The 22,387-nt window shown below is 45.4% G+C and overlaps 1 protein-coding gene and 1 pseudogene across 1 annotated transcript in view; both read left to right on the top strand.

Moving 5' to 3' along the window:
• The window catches only part of PPP2CB (protein phosphatase 2 catalytic subunit beta), a 237,294-nt gene that overhangs the window by 74,682 nt on the left and 140,225 nt on the right, over nucleotides 1-22,387 (top strand). The window lies entirely within an intron of this gene.
• LOC147728028 (uncharacterized) lies at nucleotides 15,128-17,832 on the top strand (annotated as a pseudogene).

Here is a 22,387-nt window from a genome sequence, read left to right as displayed (position 1 = left end):
CAAAGTGTGAAGCGTGCATCCTGGGTCTGCAGCTGCTAGGCAGTGCTGGGAAGCAGCAGGCGGGCAGCGACACCAAAAAAATAGAACACGGATAAAAAAAAAAAAGAGGCACCAGAATAAAGTGTGCAAAAATAAATAAATAAAGCGGATCCGCCGGACCACAGCGGGAGAGACACGAAACTTGAAGCCGAAACCCTGCTCTTGCACGAGCCTTCCCTTCTTCCTGGCCTCCACGCCTTTTCCTCTCTCCCTGCTGGTTCAAGACTTCTGCCGGAGAGAGCGCCCCAGCCATTCATTTTATAAGCCAGCCTTGGTGATGTCACCGTAAACAATTAATTCCCTCCCAGCCCCCCTCTTTCTTCCTCCTTCAGCTGAAATAATTCACTTTTTTTGTTAGCCCCTCCTCCTGGAAATTGACAGATAAGAACACAGGTGGAGCGTGCAAGGTCTAGAAGTTTTTGTTCTTTCACACCAGAATAAAAAAATACACATTAATTGTGACCCTCTCAAAACCCGAGCAACTGCCGGCCGCTGTTCTATCTGTGGATGGGGGCGGCTCATGGGGCGGGCAGGGGTCCTCGGCGCATCACGGAGCTTCAGGGTAAGTTACTTTATCAAAGAAAAAGTTTCTAAGAAGGTGCAATTTCTGTGAAAAAATGTGAGATCATTATTTTTTAACACAATTGTGTCGGCCATTTCGTGAACCCTTCCCCCTTGCCTCTAAAAGACACCTGCTCCCCCTTCCACCTCCTCCGGGCATGGGATTTAAATCTCAAATTCTCCCAAAAAGCGTGATGTGAAAACCTGTCATATTCCGGGAGGGTCTGTTTTCTGTATTAAGAAGACATGCTAGAGTCAGGGACTGCGGAGTAGAAAAGAAATTCGAGAAAACTTACTGTTTTTTTATGACAAAATCTTTCTTCCATGCTGGAAACATCACATTTTCAAATCAAAAGAGCACGCTTACGTCCGTCATCAGTACAGCACAAACCCATGCGGACCTGCGTCTGGGCGCTGTAAGTAATGTATGTAGGATTTTAGGTAGCACTATTCAGCTGATCGGTACTCCTATTATCAACCTCGAATGGATGAAAGGCTGAGTCGCCTCCCCTGGTAACTCATGCTGTGTTCTACGGGGTATGCACAGATGTGCGCAGCAGGAGCTTGAACCCCGCGATCTATTTCACTGGCATTAGGGTATGTGACATGGAGTGCTCGCTGATATCGCAGCTGGTGAATGACATGTTCACAGTGTTCATCAGGGTACAGAGCACCTGAGCAGGTTGTGCATTCACCCGCTGAGCCACCTTGATGGGACAGCACCCCGTAACTTGCAGGACATGCTTAGAGTTGTGCAGGGAGTGGTATGTTAACGCGTCCAGCTCTCTTGCTGTGTCTGGAGCACACAACCTGTAGCATGTACGCTCTCTGCAGCAGGCGCAATTACCTGCAGGACTATGTCCTTGCGGTTAGACCAGCCATTGTCAAGTTGCACACAAGACCCTGCAGCAGGCAGTGCATTAGCCCGATGAGTTATAATACCGATTACTCTAGCCGTGTTCGAAACCCTTGGACTGCGGTATGCCGAGAAACGACCGCGGCAGGTGCATTAACCCCACGAGCGGTTCAATCATGCCCACAGACCAGGACTTACCAATGGACCTAAATGGAGTGTCGTCAGAGGGGTTGGAGACCAGTGGCGTGCATGATGCACACAGCTCTCGGCTGCGTGTGCATTTACCCACTGAGAGTCCTCAGTGGTCTGCCCCCCCCCCCCCCCCCCCCCCCCCCCCCTCTCATGTGTTCGGACCAGGACATTGCTTCTCACTCTAACCCCACAGGGGTTAACATCCTCAGGGCTCTTTCGGATTCTTCGGCGGAGCTTACTTTATTCCCAGTTCAGTTTTTATGTAAAGCTTTGGCCGGAATTTACACATTTTCTTAAGGACAAGCAAGCTGAGGCAAAGAAGAGAATGTGATTCGCCCACAATCACACATCGGAAATAGGGAAGCCGGGATTGGAATTTAGGATTCCTCCTATTCGACCAGCTAAAATATTGGATGTAAAAACTCTCTGCTGCTGTATAACCTTTAAACAGTCCAGAAAAATGTGCAACACACCGCATTTAGGGGCAGATTTACAAGCCCCTTGCGCCACTTTTGCGTCACTTTTAACATGGGTATAGTGACGCAAAAGTGGCGCAAGGGGCTTGTAAATCTGCCCCTTAGTATTTAGACCACCAGTGCAGTTGCCTCCTGATTGGACCATTTAACATTTTGACACATAATTTATCTGACGGGGGTTGAGTCAAACTCTTCTCAATAATTCACTTCTTAACAACTGATTTTGTGATGTAAACATACATAGATCTCTCTTTATTCCACCAAGATTTTAACATAAATTGTACCAATTTTTTCCCACTTAAATAATGATAGTCAAGTTTATAGGACAGTTCTTTACCTAGCAACATTAATGCACTCTTTCAGATTTCAGTTTTTAGGTTCTGCTGGCTCAGTTTTACTTTCATATCCCTACAGAGAGCCCCTAAATTTAATTTTTCACAACAATTTTTGCCCATTGTAGTTCACGTTGCAGGATTTAATTTTTTGCACCACTGATAAACTTTCTGTTCTCCCCCCCCAAGCAATCTTTTCCAGAATCTTATTAGCACCACCGTAGCCAATATATTCCACAATGTCATGCCAGTTTCTATTCTTATTGCTTGGGTCATGGCAGAGCCGGGGAGGGACGATAATCTCTTTCAGCATTTCCCCTCCTCAGCATCCCACCTACTTTTGCCACTAATATATAACAGCTCGGCTCCTTATTGCAATTGCTGGGGGAGCACTGCTACACAGTCTTTCAAAACAGGTCTATATGACATTTTTCTAAAGTCCCTATTGAATTTTATCAGGCCGCTCACAAGGCCACGGCCCTGATCTTCTGCACCTCAATGTTTTTTTTTTCATTTCTGGGACCTCTCAAACCAGACCCCAAGATACTAATATTCGCTAACGAAGCCAAGCTTCTCACGGCCTCGATGGCATCTAAATTTACCCTTTTTCTTCCCAAAACAAAGCTTCCTGGATTTATCCATATGTACCACTCATTTTGTACACCTACAGTATTCTCTAAACATGTCTAGTTTCCTTTGTAGACCTATTTCTGTTTGATCTAATATCACCAGGTCTTCTGCAAACAGGAAGAATGCCACATGTTTACCATTTATTCTGGGGCTAAATCCTTTGGCAGACGCGAGGACCGCAGGCAGATCAATAACAAATAGACAGAAGAGTAAGGAAGCTAGTACGCACCCCTACCTAAGTTCATTGTTAAGTTGTAATTTTTGTGTTAAGGTCCCCTTTGTGTCTATAATGACCTGGGCCCAGGTACTCCTGTGTCGCTCCTGAATTAGCCTTAGAAGGTCTTTTGAAATGTCATGTTTTTACCAGATCAAAAGCTGCGCGGAAGTCTACGTAACAGCAGAATAACTTCCCCCTCTGCCCGACAGACGTACGCGCAATGGACCAGAGCGCAAAGCAACGGTCAATTGTAGAATGGAGTTCATTGAAACCCCCATGTTCTGGGGGCACTATATGATTTGAGTCAGCCCACTCCTTTAACATTCCCAAGATTATTTTTGCAAATATTTTTTTCTGCCACTTCTAAAAGGTTAATCAGCCTATAATTTTTTGGGAGTTTTTATATCTCCCTTTTTGTGGATAGGCCTGATAATTGCGCCTCTCCAGTTTTCCAGGATATTCCCCGTTTCCAAAATCTCAGTAAACAACTTATACAATAGCTCCGCCTACCACTCCGGGCGGGTTCTTATAACTATTGCAGACATGTTACTGGGTCCGGCCGTGCATCCCCTAAACGAAAGATGGAAAACTAGGAAATAGCAAAATGATTCATCAGCCGAAAGCCACTGATAGAGGAAGAAAGCAGCCGTATTTCTTTATTTAGTGACTAGGGAGTGCTATGGAGTGCTAGGGACTGCAGAGTTACTGCAGAGATTAAGCTAATGGCAATGTAAATGACAATGCCATTTATTTATCTGTTTTCAAAACCAACGCAAATACAAATTTTGTCATTTACAATGCCAATAGCTCTAACTTTTCCAAAGGCGAAACCATTGCATTGTAAATGCTTGTTGTTTGCTTAGCTCCAGTGCAGGCCCTGTAACAACTTTTTCCCATCTATTTTCTCAATCTCCCTCATGACTGATATCTTTGATGCTCTATTGCTCTTGAACATATTAAAGGAAACAAATGTAAAAATAACTTGCATAGAACTGCCCTCATTACAAAAAGGAAACGTAGAACATGACCCAAGAAAAAAGGAATGAGGACCTGACTGCCAAGTATGCAACAGAGAGGAACTGCAAATTCAGGTCTAATCCCAAAAGATCATGCGCTCAAAACAAAATTGTAACACAACCTCACCTGGGTAAGCTAAACCATCCAGTCAACCCTGACCTTTGTTTTTTTACCGACTTGTTATAGTTTTTCACACCTGTTACAAAGCCTTCTCTGGACCATGCTAGTCACCAGCATTAACCTCTAGGTAGATAACCTGCAGTCATGCTGATCATGTGGTGACATCTCCTTTTCCCCTTACAGGCCACTATAGTTCAGCTCACTACTGCACATCATGTTTCAGGTAGTACCGGAGAAGAGCTTCACCTGATCATTTTGCAACCCTAACCTGGTACTTTCCCTCTTGCCTTGTCAAAGTGTCACTGAATTACCAAAATCACTGTGATGACTCAAGCATAATTAAAATTACCGTCCATGCCATTTTAACCTATCTGGAATTATGTTTATGAAAAAATGTTTAGTAAATATCCCCGTTCTGGACCAGCTTGGGCTCTGGACAGAACAAAATGTACACATACAACCCACATGCACAATGTATTTATTGGTTTTTACAAAACTCACAAGGCTTTTCATCTGAGATTTGTAAAAACCTTTCCTTCCAAGACTGAAGGGACAGAGTTGGGAGGTTGGCACTGCACCTGCTGGAAAACAACGTTCTCCCTGCCAAAGGGGCTGCTTCATCTGGGGAGATATTGTCAAAAGTGCTCCATCAACCACTTCCATGAAGATGGCGTAAAAAAAAGTGAATGTAGCCTCCATAATTGCACTTGGTTCTTGACGCACATGCAGCCACCCACTCAAGGGCAAACATTTAATGTTTTCAGAAACGCATTCCTGAAAAAAATGAAAATCCACGGATGCAGAAGATGGTGAAGAAATCAGTCTCCCTTGAAGCCCTGTTGAAAATTGCCACCCTCTGTCTACAGCGCTCTCTTTCGACTTAACACCTTCGAGGCTTGTGACAAGGTCAACTCGTCATGGGTGTTACCTGCGCTGTGCGTTTGACGAGTTGACCTTGTCACATAACAACGGATTTTGAAAATTGCAGAACAGCACGGGAATATACAGTAGCAATGATGCGGTTAAAATAAAAATTCAGTCATCAGTATTTCCATTGAAGCCTTATTGATTGCGACTAATAAGCACGCCCTATATTTACTACATCACAAAGCAAGAAGAAGCTAGGTCCATTGTTTTCGTAAAGAGGAGCCTGACTCCTGCTTTAGTCGTATGTTATATATTTCTTGCTATTTGGATTCAAGCATACAAATATATGAAAGATTGAAGGTTGGAGAATAAATCAGTTGCTTACCTGGTAACTTCAGTTTTCCAGCGTTGGTATCTTTCTTGTATTCACATGTGGCTCCCCCTTTTTCCTGGGCAGATGCTTGTTTCTATCATGCGTACTCCCTATTTGTGCTGTGAAATCTGAGCTCTAGTAACCTTTAGTGGTAGTAAGCGAGGTTTCACCCCATCGGCTACAGTTTATATTGCTGCAACGGAGGTGGTAATGGTACTAAACTGTTAAAGCCCATGGCCATTTAAACACCGTTTACTGCTATTTAACTTTACTGGGGCTTTCCGGCCTAAAGGCCTGTCTTGGGCATGTGAATAAATGAAAGCTACCATTGCTGGAAAACTGCCATTACAGGAAATTGAGTAATTTCTGATCAGCAATTTCCACTTAATTATCGGGCTGGACTCTTCCCATGAGCCACAGGGTCAGACTGATTTACATATAGCCATGTCTGAACTGGGATGGCAGAGTGGGCTAAAGAACGGTGATGGATTAAACCCAGATCTTTTGACTGGGTGTGAGTGTTTGATTGATTCAGATGCTCCGTCCATCACCACCCCCTTTTGTACCGTTTTTTCAAACCAAGACAGGTAAATTTTCTGTACGCCGGAGATCGTACGGTCTGCTTTGCTCCACAGGACATTCCAAAACGAAACCGAACATGTTAAGACACAATGCTGCACCAACAAGGCACCAGTCTCTTATTAGGTTGGGTAACTTACTCACTACAGCAGCAACCAACCACTGAGAGGGAAAAACCCGAACACAATATCTAATACAAGACCAAATACAAACCACAAAGATATAGATGTCAGCATTTAACAGCATGTATCTTCCACAAAACTGACAGCAGAGCTCAGTAAACCAGAATTCATAACCTCCATCCAAAAGTGTCCTGTTAAGTCAAATGGATCTCCTGACTAAACAGTAGCATTCTCTTCCTTCAGGTTAGATGTTCACATTGTGGATAGTGTTCCAATCTGACTATCGGAGACACCACTTTACTATTTTGATGCGACCTCCATCCATACCAGGGAAGTGCTGTAAACCGGGCCACTCCTCTTCCGTTCTATGTGTACGGGAAACCTTTCAGCAACATGTTTGTCCTTGTAGACTTGCTCAGTGGTTGATAACTTTGAAGTTGATTAAGCCCTTCCCTCGTAGACGTTGCAAACATCAAGAGCAGCTTGGAGCTACACACATCATCCTGCCCTGGGATTCAGCTCCGTAGTTTGTCAAAGATTAGGTTGTGGAGAACTGAATTAATCCGCAGCGACCAAACCGTGGTATCTTGGGGACCATTTTTTCCTTCCGAACCACAGAGGCAGTTTTTCATTGTCTGAAACATAGGAAGGGGAACTCTACCAAGTCTGTCCAGACCTCCACAAGCTTTTGTAAGCTGCCCCCTCTTCAGTTAAAAAATTATTAGCCCACACTGCATAGCTCAAACCACTACTAAAATTGAAAGCGTGCACAAACTGTATAGAACGCGGACTCCAGGGCATAGCATTCCAGAAAAGGAATTTATAACCAGAATTTCGATAACCTGGTCTGGAAAATGTGCTTGTGGGGGGTGGAGGGGGCGGGGTGTTGACGAAAGAGATGGAGAAAATGTAACCCCACTTTGTTTTGCCTATAGTGTTGCCACAATTGCACCCATAAGGACAGTCACAAGGCCTGTAAACTTTTTGCTTGAAGACCACCAATCTAAAGGGGAGGGGGGTGTTGAGGTGTGTGTGTCATAGAGAAGCTGATATGGGCAGATTACACCATGGTGCAGTTGATCAGAAAGATCCCTCCTTTCAAAGCCTGAGTCTGTTGGACAAAGAGAAAAACCCCAAAAGAACCAAGGTAGTTCAAGGGAAAGGATTCGATGTAGAGGATAAAAAGCTGTTAATGGTAAAACCACAGTACCCAAGACTAACATTTCATTAATTAGTTTATGGTGCATACTTATTCCTTAAATACTCCACCGCATTTGATCCCTCTTGGCTATCCATGTTAAAAACTCAAGATTTCCCTCCTGAATCAAAAATCATAAATTCATCTTCGACATATATTTCACAATGCATTAACAAGACCAATGCGGCATGAAATATGTTATCGAACAACTCCACCTCATGAATAGAATGCAATTGCTTCCTGCGGTGTATGTGAATTAATCGAAACACAAACTGAGAAGCCATATTTGAAGAAACTGACTAATGGGTAAGCAATTTTACGGCAATACAAATCAATTGAAAGTTAAAGGAAAATCCAAAAGTACAATACATTTGGGTGGAGTTTAAGACTAGTGAGGTTTTGCTTCAAGGATTGGTAATGCTGTTTAAGGATGATCAGGGGTTTTTAGGTTTCAGGAATGAGTATATTTTATGGGTGTGTAGTTGTTTTAGGGTTCATGGAAGCAACGTTTAGGGCTGGTGAGGGTTTTTAAGGCTCAGCGATGGTTAGGGGTGGTGAAGAGTTTTTAGGGGGGGATCCGGATTGGGTGGAGTTTAGGGTGGTATGGAATCAGGGATTGGTGACAATTATTGGCGAGTTTTTTTGCAGTCATGGATGGGTGGTGTTTAAAGACTGAGTGTTTGTTTAGGATTCTGAGATGGGTAGAGTTTGTGTATTGTTAGGGTTTTTAAGTGGTCAGGGATCGGTGGAGGTTAGGGGTAGTGAGGGGGTTTAGGGTTCAGGGATGGGTGGGGTTTAGGTGTGATGAGGTGTTTTTGGGGAGGAGAATTGACATATGTTTAGGGAGAGAGGTCGGGGGAAGATTGTATTTAGGAGTGGAGGAGTCAGCAAATGTAAAGCATCCAAAGTAATTGTTAGACCATGTAAAATATGTAAATCTGAACTAGTGCTCCCTGAAGTAAAGCACTGAAATAAAAACTCCTAACAAAATTGTTTCTGAAAGTAAGATCTGCAACTGTTGTATTTACACCTTTAAAAAATAAGCATACAAAAGTCAGTTTCAAACGAAGACCTTCTGTGAATCGGTTTCTATGAAATGGTCAATGCCATTCGTTCTGAAAATTTCTATTAAACAGTTTGGCTGAAATGGTTTCTTAATAATGATACTCCATAAAATCGTTTTTCTGTGAAAATCACTACCGCTTCCTGACAAATGTCTTCCGCACAGCTTTTGAGGCTATGTAATTATTTTTTTTCTCACAATTCCACCTTGACATCTCGAATTATAACCGTTGGAGCACCTTACTGTAATCAACATGGCACCCCATTGGTTCACTCTGGATGCTTAATTTAATATTTGCTTGCATAACGTATAAGGCTCTACACTCTTAATTTCTCTCACCTGACCAGCATGCTTTTCATATCCAGCGACATCTGATGATTTGGATCCATAACTACTTTAATGCTGGAAACTCCCAATTTCTGAACAAAGCAACACATTTCATTCTTTTTGCTGACTGTTTTTGTGAACCTCCCTTGTGGCTGTACTGACTACTTGCTATAATTTGCATCTTGGAAACCTGTAATACATTCCTGTAATTCTTAAATCATTCTTGAACTCTGGGTGTGCAATTCCTTTGGCACAGGAAATTGTAACACTGGCTACGAGAGTGAATAGCCTCTTCATTTGATAACTTTTGTGGGGAGGGAGGGGGTCGACAGAGGAAAATAGTGATTGAGCATACTGGAATGAATGGGAGTCTGATAAACTGACGCCTTCCACCATATTTAGTTTTTTCTGTTATATAAAACTGTTGGTAAATAAAAATGGAACTTGCCTCGAACAGGTAGATCAAATATCCGCAGACTTGGGACACTAGGCTGAACACCCTTTTCCTTGGGGTTCAAGGCTAGAAATATATAGGGAGATTGATTCAATTATGTAGTAGTTCTAAGCTGTACGGGTTGCCTTTTGATTACTTCAAAGTGCTGGCGTTAATAGAAAATCATTTAAGGGGAAGTTGAAATTCATTTGGATAGGGGTAGTGACTTTCTCAGACTTCAGTTGATACCCCTATTTTGTGCCGATATTAGTTGAAAGCAAATCAGAAAAGCTCTTTAAATTTAGCCCATTCAGAAGTACTTGTGTTGGGTTGTGATCTTGAGTCGCGATTCCGCGTTTAAAAAGTATGCGCTTGTGTGTTAGTGAGATTGAGGGATAGATCGTTGGTTAAGTTGGACTGATCGGTTGGGACTTAATGAGGAACCAGTTCTTCAAAGTATTTTGTGCTGTTACACCAGTACTTTAACGATGGGTTTGAAATCATGCCACTTTACAGGGATTGACATTAGCTGTCTGGTCCTAATGTAGCTTCAGCCTGATGTACACCACCCCATCTCTTAATACAGTTTACCCACAACTCCCTTAGTCCAAACTCTCCTATTTTCAGTGCACTTTCTGCTTGAGAGGCCACTGTGGTCTAAACCTGCCCTCGGTGAATCTTCATGCCCAGCAGCTTGTATGCCTTTGAAATACCAGATTAAAGAGGTGTCTCGAGCATCTGTTGGCAGCAGAGTATGGAAATGAAGGACGACCAAAAATTGAAAAGATTAGTTGATTAAGCTTTTGAGAGCTAAAGTACTTATTTTTTCCTGTAAAGTTCGGGGCAGAATACCCCAGGTGAATGATCCCGTCACTGTAGTGAAGTTTGGTGGACACCTCTGGAGAGAAATGCCATGCCTTGTTAGAGAGAATGTGAATGGTGGTCCAGGACTTCTATAATGGCTCTCGTGGACTTGGTGATGGGCAATGGTAGTAATTTCATCAGTTCTGTCTGGTGTGAATATTAGTTGGATTGAATAAAAATGTTTATATTTTGTTATCTTAGAACAGTATGTGCATTGATTTTGAAGCGCAGGCTTGGTGATGCAAGCTCACCCTCATTCTGGCATATCCCTTCTCTTCATGTGGTAGTGTTCAGATTAGTTCTGTTTTTATATTTATTGGGTTTCTACAAATGCTGGGTGGGAAACGTAACTGATGGTTGTGTGCCTTCAGTGAAACCCATTCCTGATCCAGGGTCTGCCGCCGTAAGCCCCAACCAGTGCTACTTGGGTCAGTTCAGTGGCTCTGTGCTTCAGTGGTACATCACTGTCCATAGATGACAAGTTGTGTGTCTTTCTCCCGCTCCCTCTGCAAGCTACTCATTACATTCCGACCCATGCATAACCCTGTGTACGCATAGGCCGGGATTACAAGTTGGAAGGTATTTAATGCATCTGATAATTATCAACTATGTTAAATACCCATTTGTTACATTTTGCTAGCTCAAACCTGCCAAAATTTAACAGGGACAAGCATACGGTACTTAGTGTTAGGCGTATTTTGGTGTGTTAAATACCAAAATCGGCATGCTAGTCCCCAGAAACTCTTAATAGGTGTTATTTATCGTACCTGGTAAATGATTCCTGTGGTATTGTTATTTACCAGGTGCCGTAAATGGCTCCTAGGCTTTTGCTCAAGCCTTTAGTGTTCATACAGATATATCGGAGCCTTGGCGGTATTAAATGTGTCATCTATAGAATTTGGCTACATCTGGCTTTACCGAGACTGACCGTTTCTGCTCCTTATTGTGTATACAATGACCCGACCATAGAATCCATTGATAAGATTTTATTGCCATGGACGTGGCCTTGGGAACGCTTATAATTCCACTTTTTGAGGGCGACTCAGGCAGCTACCATAATGCTATGCTGAATTGCTAGTTTGCAGAATTTTCTGTGCCTCAAGCAGTGGTAAAATGTCGGTTTTGCTGTCTGGACTCGAAAGTTGCTTTGTAGCAACTGCAAATCCAAGAACAAATGGCTGACTCAACAGTTAGTGCATTGGAGAGCTTGGTGTCTTTGAAGAGTTATGCCTGGTTGCACGCCTCATGTTTGCATAACAGTTTCCAGGTGCAGCCATAATGAGTGTGAATTTAGATCCTTATGGTGAGTATTTTTAAACCACAGTGTGAATGTATGCCTTTGGCATTCTGTACCAAATATTTTGTTTCGCTTGAATGCTTTAGGATGCTAGATATAATCATTTTTTGAAATTCCTACAGGTGGCCTGGTTCACTATTTGGGGTTTGATATTTTCATAGAACATTAGGTGTTTTGTTTTCAGTGCAATCTGGGTAGTGATAACTGCTATTATCTTTGTATCTACTTTTTCAGTTACTATGTATTACAATTCATTTTAGACCATAAGAAACAGCATCTTTTTGGAACGCTAGATGTACCAGCTAACCCTTCTGGCTGTTACAATGCTGATTATGAGAGAAAAAACAAATCTAAAAGCTCGGCTTGAGATATATAACATTTAAGTAGTTTACAGAATAAGCACATGAAGTGTGTTCTATACTTTTGCGCGACTCGTTTTGTTTTTGAATCTTTTTTGATTTCAAAGTATTTTATTAATTTTTTTATAAACAGATACATCAGCATTTCTGTTACGAGGTTAGCCAGACGTTGTTTGTAGCGCAGTGATAACAGGTACTTTGAAATATATGTTTAGCTAATCACCTATACATTGACTTGCTGGATTGAGTAAAAAGTTGTACAGACCCTTCTACATACATAACCTGTGGTGTTCACTTGTGATTATGGCCCTTGCTCACCCCAATTTTTCTGACTTACCAACTTTTTTATTCAGCCGAGCCTAGCGGCAGTGCGCATACAGTGCTCGCTCTGCGAGGCATGCTGTAGTACAGTATGCTGTGGATGCCTCGTCCACTCTCCTCCCATATTTGTAATTGGCTTGTGTCATTCTCTTTGGTGAACGCTGGCTTAAGATTCATTATGAGCCTTGTTAGTTAGTCCTGCCCCTCATATCCATTGGCTGGCATCACCGTTTATGCTAAACGGTGTCCAGCCATTGGAAATGAGCGATATATCTGTTGCCTCCCTTTGGCTTTTTGTGCCGGCCCACTTGGACTGGCTCGCCTGCTTTTTCTTCTATCGTAAGCGATTTCTTGTCTTTATGGGGCCATGTGTTTAAATACATGGTCTCATAAAGACCAGCTCCGGCGCGATCCTCTTTCGCTTTTGGGACCCCGCTTGTTCTGTTTGCATTTCTGTGGCATGCAAAAACAATTCTGAGCCCCCACTTTGCAAACGCATTCTCTTAAAGAAACACACCCGCTCCTTCTGCCCTCTTTTTAAGTTTTCATTGCGATTACAATTGTCGGCTGATTGGCGTTGAAAAACTCTCCAGGCCTGTGTGGCAGGCAAATAATGAAGTTGGATCGGATTGAAACTTTTAGCATTCCTCCTAAGTGCTGGTTTCACCTGCCTGAGCAGAGGCTGCAAAGAGCATGGTTAGATTTCAAGTATGCATCCGCGCTGTCACTACTAGTTCTCAAGTAGGCAAGTTCATGCTTGGCGAAGTGCAAATGTTTGCTCTGTTAAGCGAGCGCCAGTCACTGGCGAGCTTGGCTACCAGCCTAGGGTTGTTAGTCCTACACCTGAATGAGATATTGACGAGACATTGCTACCTAAACAGAGTCAAGAAAGACTAGATGAAAAAATACAATGCTATAAGACGGACAGGCTCGTTTTGAGGACAAAGCTTGCGTTTTGATTCCCTTTTTCAAAGTTTTCCCGAGAAGTCCGCCGGCGCTAGAGTGCATCATGGAATTTTTTTTGTAAATATTCTGTATTTACCGCATCCTTTAAAAAATGCCTTTTTTTATGTCGGACTAATGTGCATATCAAAGTGATACCACACCATTTTTTTCTCAGGGATCTACATATAAGAGCGGGCGGCTTGACCCATTCTTAGCCCTTCAGCTGCATGCGGTTAGCTGCTGCAGGGTCAGGGGAAGGGTAGTAAATGTGGGAACTACTGAAACTAAAAGGGTCGCTAACAGACCTGTTTAGGTTTAGAGATTCTGCTGCTTCCTTGAGGCAACGAAGCCAGGAGCTGCAAGTCCAGGGTAACATTTTACTCCTGGCTATGTATAACAGACCCTGTGTTGTGAACGTTCCTTTTAGGATCTCATTCTCGCACTGGGTTTCCGAGGAGCGAGTTAAAGGTAGCGGCGTGAGTGCCCTTGCGTTTGGGGCATAAGTCAACCACATACTCAGCTAGAATTCTCCTGAGCAGTGACTGACTCTCAGCTGCCGTCCTTGCAGAGAAACCTCAATCAGGACTCTCCCTCGTGCACTTTATTTATGTCTATGGCGCTATTTCCGGCTAGTGGCGTCACCGCGCTTCACAGTCTAATAGGTGAAACAAGCCACAGAACTTGCTTTTCGGAAGGTGTGTACTGCAAACAGAACAGACCTCTGTCCAGACCTGCCACTATGAACGTACCGTACCCTTAAGTTACATTACAGCTTTGCAGGCGCTGATAAATACTATAGCGCACGCAAGGGTTTTCATTCCAAGGAACTCCTAATATGTAGCAATATGGTTATTTATTTTTGATGTACACTTATTTATTTTTAAAGTTTGTATAGCGCGAACATGACCCTTGAGGGTATCGGAGCTCTTTACATTCTAGGGTAGGTAGGACGCAGTTGTAAGAATAGACACTTGTTACATATATAAATAGTGCTACCGACTAAAGATGACCTGGCGCTGCGATATCCCTCCTTAAGGAGAAGCATTGGACACTTTTGTGTGTACTCCTCTGTGTCGTGCTTACTACAAAGAATGAATTAGACAAGCGCGCTGCTGTTAAGTGTGCTGCAGGTCCTTTTCTAGACCAATCCCTCCTGCACTTTCTCCTGATGGAGGACTCGCAGCCGCCACCATTTCCGCTTTACACACCATCTATGTGGAAAAGGGCACTCGCTTGTTACTCCCCGGTTGTATAACGCATGAGTCCTGAGATTGGCGGTGAAACGCCTGCACGTTCAAAGCTCTATAAATAGTGCGCACAGTGCAAACAAACCTCGTGTTTTATACATGGCTCTGGTGGAGTGCTGCGTTACAGCATATAGCTTCCATCCGGTAATGTGCCACATCACCTGGGTAGGAGTCAGTCCCAACATAACCTACTCTATTCTCTGAACAGAACCCGGCAGCCACACCACAGAACATACAAACCTTATGCCACATACGTTAAGACAAGCGTGTCACCAACACTCTGTCCTGCACAGGTACACAATTGTTCGAGGCATGTGGGCTGCTAAATTCATATCTTAGCATTAGATCGCCGCCTAGTGTTGGGTCCGGATGATCGCACATTGTTGTCCTGGAAGAGTCTTCGAAGTATCCTGAGATAGGTGGCCCCTCCCCTGGACTACAGTGCGCATGGGCATCGGCTCCATCCCCAGATTGTTTTTTTCCGCCATTGGGTTCGGATGCGGTCTCGACGTCTCTCTGTCGGAACCGAGAAAACATAACTTTAAACGGCCAAAAGGCCTTGTGTTCTTTACGTCGGTATTGTTTGCGTGCGGTCTCGAGTTCTTCCGTCTCTCGGAGCCGGAATCAGCGGAGTATTTGCACTCTTCGGACATCGAGGCCTTCTCATCGCGACTCGACAGCGAGTTTCCAACATGGAGCGGAGTCCGTTTAAACTCTGTCCGCTCTGTGGGTCCAAATACCCACATATAGACGTGCACCCGGTCTGTAACAAATGCCTTTCGCCAGACCATAACGAAGGAAACTGCAGGGCCTGTGCGAGTTTCAGGTCCAAGAAGACACTCAAGATTCGGCGCGCGGTGCGCCTTGAGGCCCAACAAACGGCCCCGGATCCAGATAACATCTTCGACGACCAAGAAGAGGAGGACCACAGCCATCATCTTCAAATCTCCCCGCCTGAGACGGAGGTCGAGGCAGATCCGGAAGGCGACGACGGAGTCGTGGGTCAAGGCCTTGAATACGTCGACGAGGTAGGGGACGTCGAAGAGGTTTATGGGGCCGCGGAAGATAGCTCAGAGGACGAGCTATGCCCCGAAGTTTACGGACATAAAGAGCGGGTCACGGGATCGCCTGTCTGCCTTACCCAAGACCCCGTAGCGCAAGCCACGGCCCCGCCTTCGGGCCCGGCCACGGACATACTTGCTGCGCAGAGGGTATCGAAACCGAAACTGAAAGCTACGGTATCGACTACACCTAAAATGGCCGACCCGAAACTTAAGGACTCGGGCGTCCCTAAGATGGCGATCGTACCACCAAAAACGACTAAGCCTGCTGCCTCATCGACTCCGTCGACCTCCGGTCCACAGAAGTCGAAGAAATCTGGCGATTCCACAGTGTCGAAATCGGCGCCGGAGGAGAGATCCTCTAAGAAGGGTGGCACGCACAAGACAAGCGCTGCGACGCCGGCAAAGCCCGCCAAAGCCAGCGACACGGCTCCAGCTCCGACTGGGACTTCGTTTGTCGAACGCGTGGTAGAGGCAGAGCCGTCAAAGTCACACGGATCGAAGGCTGGCACATCTGCGCATCGGTCCAAGGACTCTGGGTCGGCGGACGTGGCATCATCGTCCAACCCTCAGAAGGACCAACAGAACGTCGGATCCGAAGGCAAGGCCTCCTCGTCGGTGCCAAAGGCCACTGTCACCGACGCGTCTCTCATTGCTTCTTCACTACAAAGAATTAGGGAGAAGGCCTCTGCTTCGTCGGCGCCGGCGCCATCGCCGCAGAAGGCGACAGACGTTCCGGTCAAGCCTGCAAGTAAACTCCTCTTCCTTCTGCCGCCAAAAGAGGCGCCGAAGGCCTTTTCATCAAAATCGACGCCAAAGAAGTCGGAATCTTCTACGGCAGGGGCACTTTCAGGTCGAGTACTCGACTCAGAAGAGGATTCGGAGTGCTTTATAGACGCAGAAACGGGCAAATTGACCCTTTACAAAAGGAAGATCACTTCACAGCCGGTGGAATCCTATGTCATCCCCCTGAAGAAGAAAAAGTTTCCACAGGACGCCTCAGGCCTCATGGAACCTATCCAGCCCCCTCCAAGAAGGAGCCCAACTCTGTCTCCAGACCACTCTGAAAGTGAGGGCTATGATGAAGATGACCAATACACTTTCCCAGTCAATGAACCAGGTGCACAGCCGGATTCATATGATGACATTGGGGACCGAGGCACCCAAAATGTGGGACAGGACCCACAGGCTTTCAGTACACGTGCATCCCCAACAGAGGATTCTGCAGGTTTCCATGCACTCATTGAGAGGGCAGCTGCTAATCATGATGTGGACATGCATGCTGACCCAGTTGAAGAAGACTTTCTATTCGACACTTTTTCAGTTTCGGAAAGAACTGTAAAGACACTGCCTATGCTCAAAGGGGTCCTCAAGCATGCTGCGGACATCTTTAAAGAGCCTACCAGGGCGAGGGTGGTCAATCCACGTATTGAAAAAAAGTACAGACCAGCGCCTGCAGACCCTGCATACATTCGGGGACAGTTGCCGCTTGACTCCCTGGTGGTCGCAAATGCCCGTAAAAGGGCCAACTCCCAAACAACGGGTGAAGCTCCTCCCCCGGATAAGGAGTCCAAAGTGCTAGAGGCAGGAGGCAAAAGAGTGGCTGCGCAAGCTGCCAATTTCTGGCGTATTGCAAATACACAGGCACTACTGGCACGTTATGATAGGTCACATTACGACACACTAGAGCAAATTGTGCAACACCTGCCTCCACAGTTTCAAGAGGGCACCAAAATGATTATACAGGAAGGACAACTGATCTCCAACGCGGCCATAAAGTGTGCACTTGATGCCGCGGACACAGCCGCTAGGGCCATTAACACTAGTGTCATGCTGAGACGACAGGCGTGGCTCCGCATATCGGGGTTTAAACCTGACATTCAAACAACCATACTTAATCAACCAGTCAATCCTGATAGACTGTTTGGTCCAGATGTTGACACCACCCTAGAAAAAATTAAAAAAGACACCGAAACTGCTAAATCTATGGGGGCCCTACAATCACAGCAGTTTCGTGGCAATAGTTTTCGTCGCTCAGGTGCCCGTGGAGTCACCAGAGGACAGATGGGTCAGCAGTCACAATTCCCTAGAGGTGGAGCACAATCCTCGTACCCCAAACAGAACAAGAGGGGCTACAGGGGAAACAGCAACAAAGGACGCGGCAGAGGGAACAACAATTCACGCTCCTCTGCCCCAAGCAATCAGTGACTCTCTGTCACTGCCCCCCGACCACTTAACACCTGTCGGGGGGAGACTACAGCAGTTCCTGCCCGTCTGGATCAACATCACCACAGACAGGTGGGTGCGACAACTTATCCAGTACGGTTATTGTCTAGAGTTAAAATCCACTCCACCCAACATTCCACCAAGGCAAAGACCTATGTCCGCAGAGCACTTGCACTTATTGCAGCAGGAAGTGGTGGTGATGCTGCAAAAAGGAGCAATCGAGCTCGTGCCAGTGGGGGAGGAAGGCACGGGGGTATATTCCCTGTACTTCCTCATTCCAAAGAAGGACGGATCTCTCAGACCAATTCTGGATCTCCGTCCCCTCAATCTGTATATACTGTCAGAGCATTTCCATATGCTTACACTGCAACAGATTCTTCCCATGTTAAACAAAGGAGACTTCTTAGCAACCTTAGACCTCAAGGATGCTTATTTCCACATTCCACTACACCCGTCCCACAGAAAGTACCTCAGGTTCACTATCCAAGGCACGCATTCAGTTCAAAGTCCTACCCTTCGGAGTCACCACAGCCCCAAGGGTGTTTACCAAGTGCCTGGCGACAGTAGCAGCGCACCTCAGGAGGCAGAACATCCATGTCTACCCCTACCTCGACGACTGGCTCGTTCAAGCCAGGTCGGAACAACAGTGCGCCGCGGACATGTCGACTACCATTCACCTCCTTCACGACCTGGGTTTCTCGTTGAATTACCCAAAGTCACACCTTCAGCCGGCACATGTCCGGCAGTTTCTGGGTGCGACAATCAATACCCTGACGGCCAAGGCGCAACCAAACCAAGTCAGGATAGACAGCATGCAGTCTCTAATCCAAAAGTTCAGACCAAGACACTCACTTCCAGCGAGAGTGTTCATGCAGTTGATAGGCATGATGGCCTCCTGCATCTTCATAGTCCCTCACGCACGGTTGCATATGCGCCCGCTCCAGGAGTGCTTAGCAAATCAGTGGACACAGGCTCAGGGACAATTAACAGACCTAGTGTTGGTTACCAGTCGGGCATACGACTCTCTGCATTGGTGGACTCCACACAACCTTTGCAAGGGCCGACTGTTCCAGGAGCCAGTGCCACAGGTTATCCTTACAACGGACGCATCTCTCCAGGGATGGGGAGCTCATCTGCTCACTTACACGGTGCAGGGACTATGGACGACGCAGCAACAGAAGATGCACATCAACTATCTAGAACTGATGGCGATCTTCATGGCGCTCAAGTCCTTCATTGTACATCTGTGCAACAAAGTGGTGTTAGTCCGGACGGACAACAGGACCGCGATGTACTACATCCAAAAGCAGGGGGGCACCCACTCACCGCAGCTGTCTCACCTGGCTCAGAGCATGTGGAAGTGGGCCATTCAGAGGAACATCTTCCTCATGGCAGAACACCTCCCAGGGAAGGACAATCAGATGGCGGATCTGCTCAGCAGATACAGCCATCAAATGCACGAGTGGGAGATACATCCATCAGTACTCCAGCCGTACTTCCAAAGGTGGGGTCGTCCAGAGATAGACCTGTTCGCCACAAGGGAGAACGCAAAATGCCAAAGCTTCGCCGCCAGGTTCCCACACCCGCAATCGCAGGGCAATGCGATATGGATGACCTGGTCAGGCAAATTTGCGTACGCTTTTCCCCCGACACCTCTGATACCACTGGTGGCGAGAAAACTAAGGCAACACTCGATGACACTCATCCTAGTTGCTCCAACGTGGGCGCGCCAGGCCTGGTACACCACGTTCCTCGAACTCTCAGTGGTACCGCATCAAAGACTGCGCCTCACGCCCAGACTTTTGACGCAGAACCATGGAGAAATTCAGCATCCAGATCCGCAACAGCTCAACCTAGCGATCTGGCTCCTGAAGTCTTAGAGTTTGGATACCTCAACCTACCTCCTGAATGCATGAACATCATCAAGGAGGCGAGGAAGCCGACAACCAGAGCATGCTATGCCGCAAAATGGAAGCGTTTTGTCATTTACTGTGCAGACAATGACATAAACCCGCTAGATGCATCTATCCCTAACATCATTTGCTATCTGTTACACCTTTATAAGTGCAAACTAGCGTTCACTTCTATTCGGATACATCTATCCGCCATCGCAGCTTACCTTCAAAACAGGCAGCATCTCTCGGTCTTCAGGGTGCCTGCCATTAAAGCGTTCCTTGAAGGTCTGAAACGAGTCATTCCCCCAAGAACACCGCCAGCTCCGGTGTGGAACCTCAATGTGGTCCTCACCAGACTGATGGGACCACCATTTGAGCCACTGCACTCGTGTGAACTACAATTCCTAACGTGGAAAGTAGCTTTCCTAATTGCTATTACGTCACTAAGGCGGGTTAGTGAGCTACAAGCGCTCACAATCCAAGAGCCATGGACACAGCAAAGGACGCTGACAAAGGTGCTGGACACCTTGCTGTTTATCCGATTATGAAATTGGGGCTACAAATTTCCAGAGTGCAAAGCAAAAACCTGACCTGTGTTGTGTTTGGTTGTCTGCGAGTACCTCAGCCCGTAAGTTATTAATTTTCTATTTTGCTGTTGCATCTCACACGCTTGAGAAATGGTGAGTTTATTCTGTTATTGTCCATTTCCTACTTATTCATTTAGCACAGTTCAGCAAGGTCGCAGTATGTAGTCAAATATCCAAAATCAATGCATCTAATTAATCGCTCCCAACGACTTTGTGGCTTTCCTGTTCTCACTCGCTTTTACTTTTCACACTCTCTTCCTGTACTCTATCTCAGGCCTGCTTTCCACCACAGCCTTATTTAAGCTGCTTTTCCCTATTTTCGCCCAACCCTTTTTCTCTCTCTTTCTCCTACACCGTGTCTCCCAGTCCATGCCCGCTTTGTTCCCATTATGCTTCATTCGGCACTATTCACTAGCCCTCTTTTCATAGATAGTTATTAACTGAATGGGCAGAGTTCCGAGCGGGACCACTCCAGGGGACAGTTTATGGAAAAGCAGTTTAGCTTCTCTGATATTTACACCACTGATAAGAGAGCCTGCTTGGGCCTGTGTCTACTAGGATGTTAGCTTACGTTCATAAAAGATGAAGCAGGTGAGAGGTTCACATTTCCTCCATACTCATCGCAGTCTAAATAAAGCTTCTTAAATTTTAAGAACTAGTCTTTCAAAACCTAATTCAGCCTTAGTAACTACAACCGCCAACAATGACGTTTGCTGAAACATTTCCGAAGTTTACTTTCCATAAACTTTAAGATTTGACATGTGAAATGCATTGTCATAATAACATAAAACGGTTATGAAGGTAAATTTACAAACATTCTCCTGCATCACTCAACACCACAGCATCACTCAGCACCCCTCAACGCCACGGCACCCCTCAACGCCACGGCACCCCATCACTCCAGGCCACGGCACCCCTCAACGCCATGGCTCCATCACTCCAGGCCACGGCACCCCATCACTCCAGGCCACGGCACAGCATCACTCCAGGCCACGGCACAGCATCACTCCAGGCCACGGCACAGCATCACTCCAGGCCACGGCACAGCATCACTCCAGGCCACGGCACGCCACACCACAGCATCACGGCACGCCACACCACAGCATCACGGCACGGCACGCCACACCACAGCATCACGGCACGCCACACCACAGCGCCACGCCACACCATCACGGCACGCCACACCACAGCGCCACGCCACAGCGCCACGCCACGCCACAGCATCACTCTCTGCAACCATTCAACAACAACGGGTTCTAATATGTTCTCTCAATGTTTCAAGCTTTATTATGTCACAAAAAGATGTTAATATTTCACTGCTGTTCTTGGATTTTTATCACAACAAAATACACTGAACATAATCTTCCCAAAAGTTATTTACAAATGTTTAAGCTATTGCCATTATAAAATACTATAACTTTTATTCAAGAATTAATTATCAAAAAAATAAAATCCATTGTTATTTGTAATATTAATACCTCTAAGTCACGTAAATACAACACATATTGCATTAAAATGCTGTAGTATAGGTGTCACGTTTTCAAAAGTTAAAACTATTGGCATTGTAAATGACAAAGCTATTAATTTAGCTATTTTCAAAACCAACACATAAATAAAATATTTGTCATTTACAATACCAATAGCTCAAAATTTCCTAATGCGAGACCTATTGCATTGCAAATGCTTGTTTTCTTTTTTACTGTCCCTCACCACCATGATACTGTGGCGATGACTGACAGTAAAAAAAAGGAACGAGCATTTGCAATGCAATAGGTCTCCCATTTGCAAGAGTTTGAGCTATTGGCATTGTAAATGACAATGCCTTTTATTTATGCGTTTTGCAAACCTGCAAGCAGTGAGTAAACCTGCATTTTGTACTTATAGTAGTTGCTTACGAGAAGCAAGGCTGGCAGTAATAGAGGGGCAGTTACTGCCAGCCTTGCTTCTCGTAAGCAACTACTAGAAGTACAAAGTGCGTATTTATGCACTACTTGCAGGTTTTCAAAAAACAAATAAAAGGCATTGTCATTTACAATGCCAGTACCTCGAACTCTAACGAATGTTGGATTGCATTGCAAATGCTTATTTTTTTTTTGTTTACATCTTGCTAGTCTGTGTCTTTGACTGTCCATGATGTAGGATTGGTATTACTTGCAAGTACACTTTTCTATTATAAATTACAC

Source organism: Lissotriton vulgaris, chromosome 3_1 (genome assembly GCF_964263255.1).
Source record: "Lissotriton vulgaris chromosome 3_1, aLisVul1.2, whole genome shotgun sequence".
Classification (NCBI taxonomy): Eukaryota; Metazoa; Chordata; class Amphibia; order Caudata; family Salamandridae; genus Lissotriton; species Lissotriton vulgaris.
Note: the sequence above shows the minus strand (reverse complement) of the source record. Positions and strands in the feature narration are given on the sequence as shown.